Below are 16,695 nucleotides of genomic sequence, written 5' to 3'. Positions count from 1 at the left end.
TCTAAATACAATATAGCATGTCCTGACTGCGGGGTTTTGGAAACAAATTAAAACGTACAGCTCTGCTATCACTTCCAACATAAATGAAGACAGAAAACTAAACAGTAGTGACGTTTGTAGGGTTACTGAAGTTGGGCTAGCTGGTGTATAATGATGTGCTACGTTACCGCTAGCGACACAGCTATGTTAGCATAATATAAACAAGCTAACTTTTTTTCCACTCGATAAAAGTTAACGTGAGTGTTCTCGGTGGTCAGGAACAAATGTAATCGCATGGCAGGATGCTGTAAAAGGACCAAACTTCAGCCAGGAGAACAACTCAGATAATCCATCCATAATACGAGGTTAGTCATTCATACTGCTGCATGGGCTGGGCTGTAGTTACATCCTAAGGTTTTAAAAACTGAGCTTAAATAAATGATTAGTGGTAATAAAAGCCGAGAGAGGTCAACAGTGATCACTGACTGTTTTAGGAGCTTTTTGAGATCAAATAGAAGAAAATGCATAACATTAAACATGTTAACAACACAAAAGCCATATTAAACGCAGACTACTTTAGACCCGGAAGTAGGATTCGCCGCGTCATCACTGAACAACCGGATAGAGTTGCTCATATTTTTTTATTTTAAATACGTAACGCCGGTACATGTATTCCATTTTTCCCCAACACTGTGTCCACCCTACTGTTATTCATTTTATATTAAGATTTAAAAATCTAGTTGGTATTGGTATGGCGAGTAGCCTTCAGTAATATTAATAAATCACGCAGCAGTAATACATTCATGTAGTTGTAAAAAGCACGATAATATATTACGTAATCTAAAGTATTCAGAATACGTTACTCTCATTGAGTAACGTAATGGAATACGTTACAAAATACATTTTGGAGCCTGTATTCTGTAGTGGAATACATTTTAAAAGTAACCTTCCCAACACTGATAACTTGCATAGTTCATATTTCTGTATAGCTTTAATATTTATATCCTGTTCATAGTCTGTACACTCACTACAGCCTGTACATACTTATGGTTATAGCATATTCATAACATACCTTCATACCGTGTACATTGTAACATGCCCATAATAGACCCATATTTTGTACCCTCATACCTATAACAGACCCATTTCTGTATCTATATATCTATATTATTGCTAATATATATTTTGTAATATATCTATATTATGGCTAAAGCAGTAGGCAGCAGGTGAAGTGTCTTGCCCAAGGACACAACGACCGAGACTGTCCGAGCCGGGGCTCGAACCGGCAACCTTCCGGTTACAAGACAAACTGCCAACTCTTTTAGCCACGATCGCCCTATGTATGTGGTTGGGGTGAGAGAAGGAAGACAGGATAAAAGACATGCTGTGGAAGAGAGACAGAGATTAATAACAAGTTTGATTCAGTGCAGAGAGGTCTATTAACACATAAGGAGTGAATCTAATAAAAGATATGGACACCTCTTCCATCACTGTTATATACCTGTCAGCAGTCTTCTGTCATGCACATACCCACTATACACACTTGTAAAGTCCAATTAGAAATCTGGTTTCTCACAAATACTGTAGAGAAATCCACCTGGGAAATCAGATTTCTTTAATCCTCTATTTCCATTACGGTAACAAGGTTTGTTGTTTACGTGGCAGGAATAAGCTGGAAAGCTGGAGTAGTCCGGTTCCTTAAGGGCATGTAAATACAGCGAATGTTAGTCTGATCAATAATGTTGATTGACGGATGTTTGTTGAACAATTTGACCAGCTGAAACAAAGCACATTTGGTCACTGCTGGGACATTTAAGATTCTCATCAAACTCCAGAAATCAATCAGGAAGCCTGCAATCAATGCAGCACGCCGACGATCCAGAACAGTGGAATTGCCCTTTAATGGATCTGGACCCTAATTCATTGTGGCAGCGGCAAATGGACGGGCAGGTCTGATTGTCTCTCAGCACACAGCTGGCCTTCACCAGCACACACACACACACACACACACACACACACACACACACACACACACACACACACACACACACACACACACACACACACAGAGCTACATACACCTTGTCTGAAAGCATTAGTTTCTGGATAGATTGATTAGCATGCTGGAGCACATCTGAGCTCTCTGATGAAATAGAGGAGGATCACATTGGGAAAGCTGCTGTTCAGTTAATGAGACAATTGATCAGCGAAACCTGTTTCAGGCTGCGGCTCAATCCTGACACGTTTCACCTCCCATATGTTTAAACTGTTAAGCACATTAAGAAGAAGGCATTATTGAAAGGCTGTTTAGGAGTCTGTGAGCATCCTGCTGTGTTTCAGAAGCTGGATTTTTTTTTTTTTTTTAATGTGAAGTTAGGAGAGCACAGGCAATGCTTAAATACCTCTACATTTGTCTGTTTAGTCACAATAATGCTGGCTTTAGTCTGAGCAGGCACAGCTGCTCACTCTGTGCCTGGTGATGTCTACAAAATCCATCCAACCTCCATTATCATTCCCATCCCTAAAAAGACTGGCGTAGACAGCCTCAGTGAATACAGACCTACAGCCCTCCCGTCTGTAGTCATGTAAGTTTTGAGCAGGTAACCTCTCAGCACATCGGAGACTGCCTACCCCTACTTTACACTCTGTACACATATGACTGCACACAACCAACCCATCCAACCAACATTATTGTCAAGTATGCCGATAACACCATCGGCTGGCTAGGCTCAACTCTGATGGAGATGAGACAGCGTACAGGGTGGAGGTAGAGAACGTGCTGCTGGTGCTCATAAAACAACCTGAAGTTGAATATCCTTAAAACAAAACAACTCATAATGGACTTCAGCAGGCACAGACAGGTCCACTCCCCTCATTATAAATAGAGAATGGGTAGTATCTGTCTCCACCTTCCAATTGCTGGGCACCCACATATCTGCCAACCTCACCTGGACCCACACCACCATCGCCCTGGTAAAGAAGGCCCAGCAGCAGCTGCGCTTCCTCCGTATCCCGAGGAAGAATAACCTGGACCAGAAGCTGCTGCTGGCCTTCTACCACTCCTCAGTGGAGGGCGTGCTCTCCTCCTGCCTGGTGTTTGGTACTCAGGGGCCACGACTGAGAACAGGAAGGCTTTGCAGAGGGTCATTAACACCGGCTGCCCTCTGCCACCCCTGGCAGACAGGATCACCAGATCCTGCTTTCTCAGGAAAACCAGGGCCATCACAGGTGACCCCTACACCCTGCCCACCACCCGTTGGACTGGCTGCCCCCTGGATGGCACCTCCAGACTCATTAACAGCTTCTTTCCCCTGGCCATTCAGACTATTAAACATTATCCCCCCACACTCCACCCGTACCCACTCGCCTCATCAATCTGAGCCATGGTCTGAGTAACCCTCATCACTCAGCAGGGGCGGAGCGTGGGGGTGGCTTACGGGGCTTAAGCCCGGGTTGTTTTGCCAGAAGCCCGGGGTATTTTGGAGTGTAATTTTTTCATAGTTAGATGCCTGGCTGACAACTGTATAAAACAAAAAGTACACACAATATTCGAAGCACATAGTGCACACTGTGGGAATTTACGACTGTGCGTGAATCCCCCCCTGATATTGGTATGATCCGAGCTCAGTCACTAAGCGACTGAGCGAGGGGGCGGGGGGAGCTGCTGCCCGTGAGTGCGCTGTTGGAGAGACGGAGCCAGCCATACTAAGGAGAGCTTAAGTTTGACCAGGTACCAAAGCAAATCATTCGTACCGTACAAATAATGTAAATATGACGGTGCATCACGAAAGATTGATATGAAACTGATCACTTGACCAATATTATTTTACTTGCTCTTCAAGTGAATCAACAAATGGCGAAATGAAAAGCCGAACAAATGCTATTTTTTAGAGAGTCTTAGCTTACGTGTGTTTATTTCATATTTTCAGTTCTTACCCTCCCCGACTAATTCGGTTTCAGTTATGTACTGAAATATAAGAATGGACATTAGAGGGTTCTTTCAAAGAAAAAACTCAGGTAAATGTTATTTTATATATTATGCTTTGTATGTTGTTCAGTATATTTCTATGCAAAACAAGAGGGATTTCAGTACACAGCAGGATATTCACATTTGTAACCAGATATTTACATACACTTTAGGGAGAAAACATAAAACATTTTTACTGTACAACATCAATTTAGAGTAAACTTTTGTTTTAGATAAATATTGAAATATATTTTGAATTAGTTAAATGTCAGAATAAAGAGAGACAGAGCTGTCTATTTTTTATCACTTTCATTAAATTTAGGAGTACATGTACACTAAGTTTATTGTTAATTAATAAGAAAACTCCAGACGATTCCATTCTGAGCTGAAGAAGCTTCTGATAGGTTAGTAGAGTCCATGTGAGTAAATTGGTGGCACACCTGTGGATGCATATAAGGCAAAACACAGAGCCTGTTTCTTTGACATGGGAAAATCAAGAGATGTCAACCAAAACACCAGAAAAAGAACTGTGGAGCTCCATAAGTGTGGCTCAATTTGAATACAATTTGGTGCCATTTGCAATTAAAAAACACAGACAGTTTCTCTCTTTACTCTTAAAGTTAACAAATATGTTTTTATATTTATCAATCTAAAAAAATAAACATTTAGTCTGATTTGATGTTACAATTAAAAAAGTGTTTGTGTTTTGATCTGAAGAGTTTGTAAATATCTGGTTTCAACTGTATATTTGATGATTGTCAGCACAAAGAGGGAGAGAGAGGAGCAGAGATTGAGATGGAGAATGAGGACAGAACAGAGATGGAACAAGAGCAGGTGAGACACACATGTTAGTCAAATGGTTGCTTACTAAAAGTATCACTGTATCATAGGTACTCATGTATCTCGTACCTAGTGTTTCTTTTTAGGTTTGCTATTTTTCAAATTCTATATTTATTAAGTTCTGCAGGCTTGTTTGCACAACAAGGCTAAATAATTATATAAACTTTTCTCAATCTAAATATTGTACTTTGGTAGAATTAAATAAATAAGTGTAGTGCAGGTCTATGATGATTTTTAGTGCTACTATCATCTAGTTCTGATTGTGGTTATGTCTTGGTTAAGTCCTCAGTAATCCTGCTTTTGAACTGTTGTAGTCCTGTTTTAATTCTGGATCAGTTCTGGGTCTGGTTGAATTGGGGTTTAGTCCCTGTGTCTTGATACAGCCCCGACTTCGTTCTGTCTTGCTGCTCAATTAAAAAACTAGTTTAAGGTGTCCTGCATGATATATATATTTCCCTATATGAAGTCATTCTTTTTTGAACAAAACTCAAAACAGAGCCTATTAATCTTTCAGTCATTTCTACACCCACCCCCCCCCCCCCCCCCCCCCCCCTCAAAAAAAAAAAAAAAAAATCCCACATGCATACTACCCTTTAGGGCTAAGCCCCGGGTGTTTCAAATGTCTGGCTCCTCCTCTGTCACTCAGGCCACTCACATACAGACTCTATACTCAGACACGTCTGTTCTTTGCACTACTTCCAAGCACTTTGCAACGACTTTCTCTTGTTTTGTATATACTTCTAATGTTTGTTTTTTATTGACTACTATTTATATTTTATTCTGGCACAGTTGGTGTGGAGCACTCAGTTTTTTTTGTACAGGTACTATGACAATAAAGGGCTATTCTATTCTATTCTATTCTATTCTATTTAAGGTGGAGACTGTCCTGACACCAAAGAACCAATCAGCAGGCAAAGTGGTAAACATAGCCGGTAGTGATTAAGTCACACAGAGAGGTTATAAGAGGCATCAGAGAGGCCAAGGCAGCGTACAAGAGAAGGATCGAAGACCACTTCACCACCAACAACTCACGACAGGTATGGCAGGGAGTTCAGCACTTAACCAACTACAAACCTGGCAATACCACGTTGACTGAGGGTAACGCGGAGCTTGCAGAGGAGCTGAACCACTTCTTCGCACGCTTTGAGGTGAAGGGACCAGAGGCAGCAGCAGCAAAAACATCGGACAGCAGCAGCCCAAGCCTCATAGTGCAGGAATATGAGGTGAGGCGCACACTGAGGGCAGTGAACCCCAGGAAGGCCACCGGACCAGATGGGGTAACCGCAAAGGTCCTAAAAGAGTGTGCAGACCAGCTGGCTGGGGTCTTCACTAAGATCTTCAACACTTCACTGTCCCAGTCCTGCATCCCGCCGTGCCTAAAGTCAGCCACAATTGTCCCACTGCCAAAGCGTACTAACATTAGCAGCCTCAACGACTACCGACCAGTTGCTCTAACACCTGTTATAATGAAGTGCTTTGAGAAACTGGTCCGACGTCACATCATGTCCTGCCTGCCACCCACACTCGACCCGCTCCAGTTTGCATACAAAGCTAACAGATCAACTGAAGATGCCATTGCTACAACGCTCCACACCACCATCTCTCACCTGGAAGTGCAGGGCCGTTACGCCAGGCTGCTCTTTGTTGACTTTAGCTCTGCTTTCAATACGATACTCCCGGACAGACTAATAGATAAACTGCTGGAAATTGGACTTCCTTCCACCACCTGCCGCTGGATCAGAGACTTCCTCTCAGACCGTGTACAGAGAGTTAGAGTGGGGCCTCATCTTTCCTCAGCCCTCAGCCTCAACACCGGCTCTCCACAAGGCTGTGTACTGAGTCCCCTACTGTACACTCTGTACACACATGACTGTGTTAGTTCCCACCCAGACAACACAGTCATCAAGTTTGCAGATGATACCACTGTGGTGGGGCTCATCTCAGGGGGAGATGAGACTGCATACAGAGCTGAAGTTCAGAGGCTGTCAGATTGGTGTGCAGACAACAACCTGGACCTCAATACCACCAAAACAAAAGAACTGGTAGTTGACTTCAGAAGGAGGAAGTCCGAGCTGCAGCCTGTCAGCATCAACGGGGAGTGCGTGGAAAGGGTCTCCAGTTTCAAGTTTCTGGGTGTGCACATAGACACAGACCTCCAATGGAGCTCTAACACCTCTGCGGTCTTAAAGAAGGCCCAACAGCGTCTCCACTTTCTGAGAATCCTCAGAAAAATGGACCTGAAGAAGGAGCTGCTGACCGTCTTCTACCGCTGCTCCATTGAAAGTGTGCTGACATATTGCATCGGTGTGTGGTTCTCCAGCTGCACCACAGCACACAGAAAGGCACTCCAGAGGGTCATCAACATGGCCCAAAAAATCATTGGACATCCTCTTCCCTCCCTGAAGGACCTATACAGCACTCGCTGTCTCAAGAGGGCACACAGCATCCTACGGGACTGCACACACCCAGGACACCGGGTGTTTAAGCTGCTGCCGTCTGGCAGGAGGTTCAGGCTGCTGAGGTCCCGAACAAATAGACTCAAGGACAGCTTTTACAACAGGGCAATAGCCCTGATCAATGTAAATAGCTGACCTGACTGGATACCTCCCTGGACTTTTTAGGGGGAGGTAACAATGTTTAAAACGATAACAATAATATTTATATTTATAACAAGGTGCAATAATAATTAATGTGCAATAATAACAGTGTGCAATACACATACACTTATTCTTCTTTTTTATACTAAGTTAATATACTGTGTTGTGTTGTTTGTTACGTTGTGATGTGTCATATCGTGTCGTGTTGTGTTATATGTAGTGCCGACGTAGGACAGTTTTTCCAATTTCATTGTACTACTGTACTATGTATGACTGTGCAATGACAATAAAGAGTTATCTTATCTTATCTATCTTATCTTATCAAGCAGTTTTAAGCTGTCAAACAGAATTAGAAGTTCTTATTTGGGCCAAAATAAAATTTTTGCTATTAATATAATCTTTATGTTGCAGTGGCTGGTGACATTATGGCTCTCTCCCCATTTATTTGAACAAGGGCTTCAAAATAACCTCCCTGATTCTAATATGGCTGTCATGTTGCAGACCTGCTGCCCTTAGCTTTGTTGGAAAGCATCTTTGAGATGCTGGAATTGATGTTTTACAGCATGTAGCGGTCGGTAGTTAACGTGAAGGGGACCAGATAACAGAAAAAACAATCACAACAGACTTCAGTCGTTTCCCAGAGCTCTGAATATATTTCTCTTTATAAATACCAAGGTTCAACACACATGAACATCGCAGCCCCCCAAAAAAACTCCTTAAATAGGCACCTCAGACATGGCGAGTGTGTGCTTCACTTTAGCAAGGGAAATGCTACCCTGCACCCTCACACAGTGAAATAAGATTTTTTTCCATTTCCACATTGCCTCACTTAAACCCCCATCCCTACCCCCAAATGCAATACTGTGCAAAGGTCATGAGCCACCATCCCTTTGTATTTGCTACCTTTCTTTGCTCTAAAAAAATGCATATAGTAAAAACTCTAATTTGCTGACTGAACCAGTAACACAAGAGACACCCTGGGCTGATGTTTACATTTTTAGTGTCTGAATTTATCTAATAACATCAAATATTGTAGATGGCAACATCAGAGCAGGCTCATGTAGGCTGACTCGTTGTCTCATTATACTGAGAGATGAAGAGCAGATATCTAGTATGAGATGTGATGTTACTGCAGATTTGTCCTGCTTGCTTCTCTGCTGTTTACCTCAAATTAATCTAGAGGAAATGACCCAGGCCAGACACAAAGTCTGGCAAAAATCCAATTTGGATTTGACTTTTAACAGTTTCTGTCATTATGTTTAATAAATGTCCAGTGTTGGCAGTGTTGGGGAGTAACGGAATACATGTACCGCCGTTACGTATTTAAAATACAAAATATGAGTAACTGTATTCCGTTACAGTTACCGTTTAAAAAGGTGGTATTCAGAATACAGTTACTTTGTTGAAATAAATGGATTACACTGCGGTACTTTCCTGTTTCATTTTGTCGCGGGTCAGGACTGTTTGGGTTTTGTTTGACAGCTATATTCTGTTGTTCCAGGCGGCAGCATTACGGTTGCCATGGTTACAGGGTGACGCTCTCTCTCTCTGCGACTGTGTGCTTCCTGGGTGAGAGAGCGCCTTTTCGTTGTTGTTGTTGTGCTAAGCTAACAGGCAGAATGCTACAAGCATAGCTCTAAAGAATGTAGCATCGTGGGCAGTGTAGTCCGTGTTGCAGGGAGAATGGACTGCCATACACGTTATGGATCTGTGAGCGCGAGGAGGGAGAAAAAGGGGAATGGAATAAGGTACGAGTTGTCATCGAGGAAAAACGGGAGCTGGAAGCATGTAAATATAATAATAACCACTTCAGCCAAGAAGAGTGCCTGACGAGCCCAGTTGTAAGTAAGCTATTAAGACTCGACTGTACACCATGTTCGTGTTTTCCTCTGAAAACAATAAGTTCCGCTGGAGCAGCCTTTCAACGCCTCTCTCTGTCTCTCGCAAGAAAAGTTGACCAACACAACAAAGTAAAGCTATTTTTCGGCTACGAGCTGACAGGGACCCAGTATTAGAGGTCCCTTTACTACAGTTCGGAGTCGCGGACCTTCAGTAATAGTAATAAATCACAGCAATAGTACATTCACGTTGTTGTAAAAAGCATGATAATATAGTAAGTAATCCAAAGTATTCAGAATACGTTACTGTCATTGAGTAATGTAACGGAATACGTTACAGAATACATTTTGGGGCATGTATTCTGTATTCTGTAATGGAATACATTTTAAAAGTAACCTTCCCAACACTGAGTGTTGTGAAGTAACGTATTCTGAATACTTTGGATTACTTACTATATTATCATGCTTTTTACAACTACGTGAATGTACTATTGCTGTGATTTATTACTGTTACTGAAGGTCCGAACCGTAGTAAAGGGACCTCTGGCTAATACGTCGGGTTCCGTGTAGGGCTGTAGCCGAAAAATCGCTTTACTTTGTTGTGTGGAGAGGCGTTGAAAGGCTGCTCCAACGGAACATTGTTTCGGAGGAAAACACGAACACAGTGTACAGTCGAGTCTTAATAGCTTACTTACAACTGGGCTCGTCAGGCACTCTTCTTGGCTGCAGTGGTTATTATTATATTTACATGCGTCCAGCTCCCGTTTCTGCTCGATGACAACTCGTACTTTTCCACTCGCCTTTTTCTCCCTCCTCGCGCTCACAGACACATAACGTGTATGGCAGTCCATTCTCCCTGCAGCACGGACTACACTGCCCATGATGCTACATTCTTTAGAGCTTGTAGCATTCTGTCAGCATTCAGCTTAGCACAACAACAACAAAAAGGCACTCTCTCACCCAGGAAACACGCAGAGAGAGCGTCACCCTGTAACCATGGCAACCGTAACGCTACCGCCTGGAACAACAGAACATAGCTGTCAAACAAAACCCAAACAGTCCTGACCCGCCTCAATATGAAACAGGAAAGTACCGCCGTGTAATCCATTTATTTCAACAAAGTAACTGTATTCTAAATACCACCTTTTTAAGCGGTACCTGCAACGGAATACAGTTACTCATATTTTGTATTTTAAATACGTAACGGCGGTACATGTATTCCGTTACTCCCCAACACTGTAAATGTCTTACAGGCTTATAACTCCTGCTTTGCTTGCAGCAGCAGCAGAGTTAACAGGGTTTCAGAGCCGCAGCAAAAAGCTGAAATATCAGTGATTTACAGGCCAGCAGTTAATGAAACAGTGAGGCTGCTCCAGGTAGATCAGATATAGCCTGCAGGTGACTATACTTGATTTATTAACTCATGATGCTCACTGGTAATCACAAATATGGATATTGACCACCTTCTTCACAATACTCAGACACAATGAGTAACAGCTGGGATCAGCAGGGACACTGATTGGATGAAACACTCCAGGTTCATGAGGCCAAATTCAATCAAAGGTGCTTGACTTAACTAATACTTATGTCAGCATCGAAATGAAGATCCTTATAGGATCAGTGAGCCTGTGCTGGTTTAAATCACTCATTTGTCTTCACAAAGCAAGGTCCTCACAAAGTTGAGAACATGAAATTGTCCAAAATGTCTTCGCTAAAGCACAAAGAGTTCCTTTCACCTGAACTAACTCCCGAAAAACACCCCCACACCATAATCCCCCCTCCACCAAACTCTACACTTGGCACAGTGCAGTCAGAGAAGTACTGTTCCCGTGGCAACTGTCAAACCCAGACTCGTCCATGAGATTGGCAGATGGAGAAGCATGATTGGTCACTCCAGAACATGCTGCTACTGCCCTAGGGTCCAGTGGTGGTGTGCTTTGCACCGCTGCATCAACACTTTGCATTGAACTTGGTGATGTAAGGCTTGGATGCAGCTGGTCGCCATGGAAACACACTATTCTTGAGTTAATCTGAAGGCCATGTCAGGGCTCTAGAGTGCGACCAATTTGGTCGCAAATGCGACCAAATTTTTCAGTGGTGCGACTAAAAATAAATATTTGGTCGCACAGGTGCGACCAACTGTTCCGGTAACAAAAAAAAAATCTCTGTAACTCTCCGTGTGGTCAACAACAGACACACATTATGCCCCTATCGTGGACTAAACCAATCAGAGATAGTCAGGGGCGGGACCTCTCTGATTGGCCGTGGTCCAGTTGAAAGTGCAGGTGGAAGAGAGAGGTGAGTAGCTTGAATAAAGCGATATCAATTCATTAACGGATTCCACACAAAGACCTAAACACGGAGCGGACCCAACACATCAGAATCAGCTTCGTCTTTCTCGGCTTTCTCACCCGACGGCCTGAACACGGACACGCTGTCGGAGCTTAGCGATTCTTCGGGTCCGCGCTGTGTTTACGTCTTTTTGCGCTGATTCTGAGCTGCAGGTTTTGCCTCTCTCCAACCAAAATTCACCGAGCCTGCAGCAAAAGAAGCAGCAAACTGCGCTTCACATTTGATCAATGTCGTCATGAATTCCCTCTGACTTTTGCTGTTTTGCTTCCACCACGATAAAAATCACACTTCCTGCACAGCTCTCTCTCTCTGTACTTCAGGAACAGTTTCCCGTCTCAAATCTGTTTTCTGCATTATTCATTCGCTTATTACCCACCAGTCTAGCGTTGTTTACAGCGCTTTTTCTTTTTTCACTTAAATGACCTCGGACAAGAAAGCCTAATTTCTGCTGTTCAATACTGAAGAAATTTAAATTTCTTAAAATTATGCAAAATTGCAGAATATTTTTAAGGTTATCTGCTATAAAAAGCCAGACCAGGAAAATCTCCTTCATGTTTTCCTGTGTTTTATTCTCAGTTACTTTCACACAAAGGCATCTGCTGTGATTTTCACAATTCTGATGAAGTCTCATGTGTATCAGTACTGATAAATGATCAGAATTATAATATTTCTGACTGTCTGAGGCTAAATTGAATCAAATCAGGACTTTGAGAACCGGAATTGAATGGATTATAGAAATCAGTGATGATACTCAGCCCTAGTGAGCAGCCTAGGCCTGAGAGAAGTGGATGTACTGTAGCTGTGGGTAATAAGAAAAGATGAAAAGAACTATTGATAACTTTTTTGTTAAGTTAAGGCCTGATCTGTCTGAAATTCATAGCCAGTGCTCTGACACGGTGCCATCAATATTTGAATGCTGAAAAAGCACAGTGTATCCAGAAAACACATTATATGCTGCAGTAAATGCACTGCCCAAGTGTCCCCTCTCCCCACGGCCTTTCAGCAGCAGACAGCAGCAAACAGGTCGTCAGAGGAGGCCAAGATGATGATTAAGTTTTTAACATTTTCTACAATATTGACAAAGCACTTTAAGCACAAGTTTGTTAGTTAATAATTTAGAAATTAATATTGTCTGTATGGACTTCCCCCCCCAAAGAAAGTGCACATGTAAAACTGCGGTGTTAAGCGATGCGGTTGAAAAATTTGAGTGCGCCTAACTTTTGTGCCGGTACGCCTAAATTTTTAAAGTTAGGCGTACCGGTGCGCCCATGTCAAAAAGTTAGTCTAGAGCCCTGCATGTGAAGTTTGGAGGTCTGTAGCCTGCATTCACTTTGTTATAATCCCTCTAATACTTAGTAGAATATTTAGAAGTGAGGAAATTTCACAACTGGACCTGTTGCACATGTGTCATCCACAGTATCACACTAGAACTCATTGAGGTCCCAAGAGCAGCCATTCTTTCAGGTATTTGCAGAAGCAGCCTGCATGCCTAGCTGCTTGATTTTATACACCTGTAAACATGGAACTGACTGGAACACCTGAATTCAATGATTTGGACGAGTGAGTGAATAATTTTGGCTGTTAGTGTATTTATGCTGTTATGATTCATGAGAAGGATACAAACTCTTTTTTTTTTAAATTATATTTTTATTGAAGAAAAAAAAGGGACTTGTTACAATAAAGTGCATTGACATTATTTAGTCAAAAAAAAAGAGAAAAGGAAAAAAAAAACAAAAAAACGTTGAGGGTCAACCTGACATTGTACGATACATGGGAGATACACCAAGATACACCAATTCAGGGCTGGTCTTACCTAAATTCAGGGCGGATGGGGGACACAAAGCTAATCCATTTATTCCATATTTTATAGAATTTGTCTTTCCGAATTTTTAAAAAGAATGTCAGTTTTTCCATTTTAAATATTTCGAAAACCACATTAAACCAATCCTCAAGTGTTGGCGGAGTTGGATTTAACCACTTTCTGGTTGTTGATTTTTTTGCTGGCCGCTAATAGCGCTTGTAAGAGTTTTGTGTCCCCTCCCCGGACCGAGTCAGCAACCAAGCCCAAGTACAAATTTACAAAATTGATGTCAAATTTTATCTTAAAAACTTCACACAAAGTTTTATGGATTCCCAGCCAGTAATTTTTTAAGTTAGGGCAGTCCCAAAAGATATGATAATGATGTGCCTCTTCTGATCCACATCTTCTCCAGCATTCTGCTGTCCCATTTTTATATTTAGTTTGATGAGGGGTTTTGAAAAATCTAATAATGTTCTTCCAACAGTGGTCTCTCCAAGATAAAGAACTTGTTGAGTACCAATGAAAATTACAAATCCTCTCCCAGTTCTCGTTTGTTATACCCATCCCCGATTCCAATTCCCATTTAATCTTAACATTTTGAGTAGTATCCTTCCTTGCTTGAAGGAGCACATCATATAGTTTGGAGATTGCCTTTCTCAGAGAACTATCATATGCTAATTTAACTATCTTAAAAATTTCTGACTCAAGATAACAGCTTCTGTTAACCACAAGCTGGAGAAATTTACATCATATTGGGAAAACTGGGTCAAATATATCACGTCTCATAGGCCAGATTTTACTATTACAAACCAATAATTATGATGTATGTATATATATTTATAGGATCACCCCATACAACACATCCGTGTTTTTTTTGTTTTGTTTTTGTTTTTTTTTTTTTGTTTTTTTTTTTTTTTTTTTTTTAGGTTTGTTAGTTTTGTTTTTTGATTTTCGGATTATGTGATGGTTTCAATTACTTCTATCGTTGTAAGTATTCTTCCCTTATGACTTGGTTGTAAATTAAAATACTATTTCAGTATCTAAGGCAGATAACCTAAGTATGAAGAATGCTTACATGATGTACATATTGTGAATGCCTGCTTTTGAAACCTTAATAAAAATATGAATTTAAAAAAAAAAAAAAAATTTCTGACTCAACCATATTTGGGTTTGGGATATTGCAGTGTTTATTAAAGTAATCCCTCATTTGAAGAAACCTGAAGAAATCTACTTGTCTTAAGCCATTTCTTATTTGTAAAGACTGGAAACTCTGTAGTGTCCCTTTATGTGTGAAGGAATGGAATGTTGTTAGTCCACTCTCTATCCAGGACTGAAATCTATTATCACTTTCATTTGGTTTAAAATCTGTGTCATAAGCACACCATCTAAATACTTTTAGTATTCGTTCACTACCACATATTTTAGTCACTTTATTCCAATACTAATACATGTTTGTTACTCTTGTTTTGCTATATTTCTTTGTATGTGTGAAAACCTTTACAACAGTACCTGTTGCATATGGAGGCCTTTTAGTATCTCACAGATATAACAAATTGAACTTATAAAATATAAACATATATGAACTATATATATCGAAATGACCTGGTTAAGGTTACAGAACGCCTGCTCAGGTTAAAATATCTTGATTATCTTCATGTTAAACACTGTGGTGGGAGACAAAAGACACACAACATCAAATTCGCAAACCTTTAAGTTTCAGTGGTGACACTTCACCACATTGTCTTTGTAATGGCTATCTTTGTTTCTTCTTGGAGTTCTCTATTTCTCTTATATCTAAAATAAGAGTCTGGATGGACAAGAGGCTGTTTTACGCAACAACGACGGTAAAACCATCGTGTCGCTCCGCCATTCGCTTACTTTATTTCTCACAAAACTTTCACAACAAAAGCACCATATCCTTTTCAGGCTTTTCAAAATAAAACATGTAATAACTATAAATGGCGCTAACATTCCGGCCCCTAATTGTTACTGCTAAGGCATAACAATTACATATTAACACAATAAAGCGTCATTTAATATCAACACTCATAATCTAACTGGCTTAACCAAACATTATATGAAACATAAGTCATATGTGTTGAACATATATCTGTTACACATGAGGCTGATATTCAAACTGTTGCCTCCATTTCAAGCAACAAACATAACTTGTCGATAGGCCTCTCCAAAACGCTAGTTTTGGTTTTGACAAACACACGTCTGACAAGTCCATGTGAGTCTGGAACTGTTCTCTCAACCTTTCCCATTAACCAGGAACTTCTTGGTGCACTGTCATCGACTATGAGAACAACATCTCCTGGTCTCAGATTTCTCCTAGTCACTAACCACTTCTGTCTTTCTTGTAGAAGCGGCAAATACTCTTTAGTCCAACGCTTCCAAAAAATGTCTGACAGGTACTGCACCTGTCTCCACCTTTTTTTTGCATACAAGTCCTCTCTTTGAAACAATCCAGGTGGCAGTACTGGCTGCCCTTTAAGAAGAAGTAGATGATTAGGTGTAAGTGCGTCTAAATCATTGGGGTCATTAGACGCTCTTGTTATTGGCCTGCCGTTGACAATTGCTTCAACTTCACATAGCAATGTCCGCAAGCATTCATCATCCAGAGGTTGCTGCTTTAGGATCTGGTTAAGAATTCTTCTAACTGAGCGAATTTGTCTCTCCCAGATTCCTCCAAAATGTGACCCTGCTGGGGGGTTAAATATCCAGGTGATGCCCTTTTGCATGAGCATTTCTGAGATTTTTGAATGATTCCATCCCTTGATTTCTTCACGCATTTCCCTTTCTGCACCCACAAGGTTAGTGCCATTGTCTGATCTCATGACAGACACTTGACCTCGTCTTGCAATAAACCTCCTGAATGCATTTATGCAAGAATCAGTCTCAAGTGAGTGGGCAACTTCTATGTGTATTGCTCTAACAGCAAGACATGTAAACAATACACCATATCGCTTAACTCTGCTGCGCCCATGCTTGACCTCAAAAGGTCCAAAATAGTCTATGCCCACATTTGTGAATGGAGGTTTGTCAGGAATCAGGCGATCTTGTGGCAAGTTTGCCATTCTTTGTTCACCAGGTTTCGCAGATGTCCTTCTACATGTTACACACTTTGACAGGATCTTTCTTATTGCTGAATCTGCCTGTGGAATCCAGAATCTTTCTCTCAGCCTGGATAATATGTAATTCCTTCCTCCATGGCCTGTTTCTTGGTGAATGTGTCTCAGAATCAAAGTAGAAACATGATGACCTTTAGGGAGAATCACTTGATGCTTAACATCTACTGGTAGTGCAGACTCATGCAAC

The sequence above is a fragment of the Diplotaxodon limnothrissa genome, linkage group LG2 (assembly GCF_057381915.1).
Source record: "Diplotaxodon limnothrissa isolate DT_005_m linkage group LG2, D_limnothrissa_male_GT1.1, whole genome shotgun sequence".
In the NCBI taxonomy this organism is placed as follows: domain Eukaryota; kingdom Metazoa; phylum Chordata; class Actinopteri; order Cichliformes; family Cichlidae; genus Diplotaxodon; species Diplotaxodon limnothrissa.
This window is presented reverse-complemented; position numbering follows the sequence as displayed.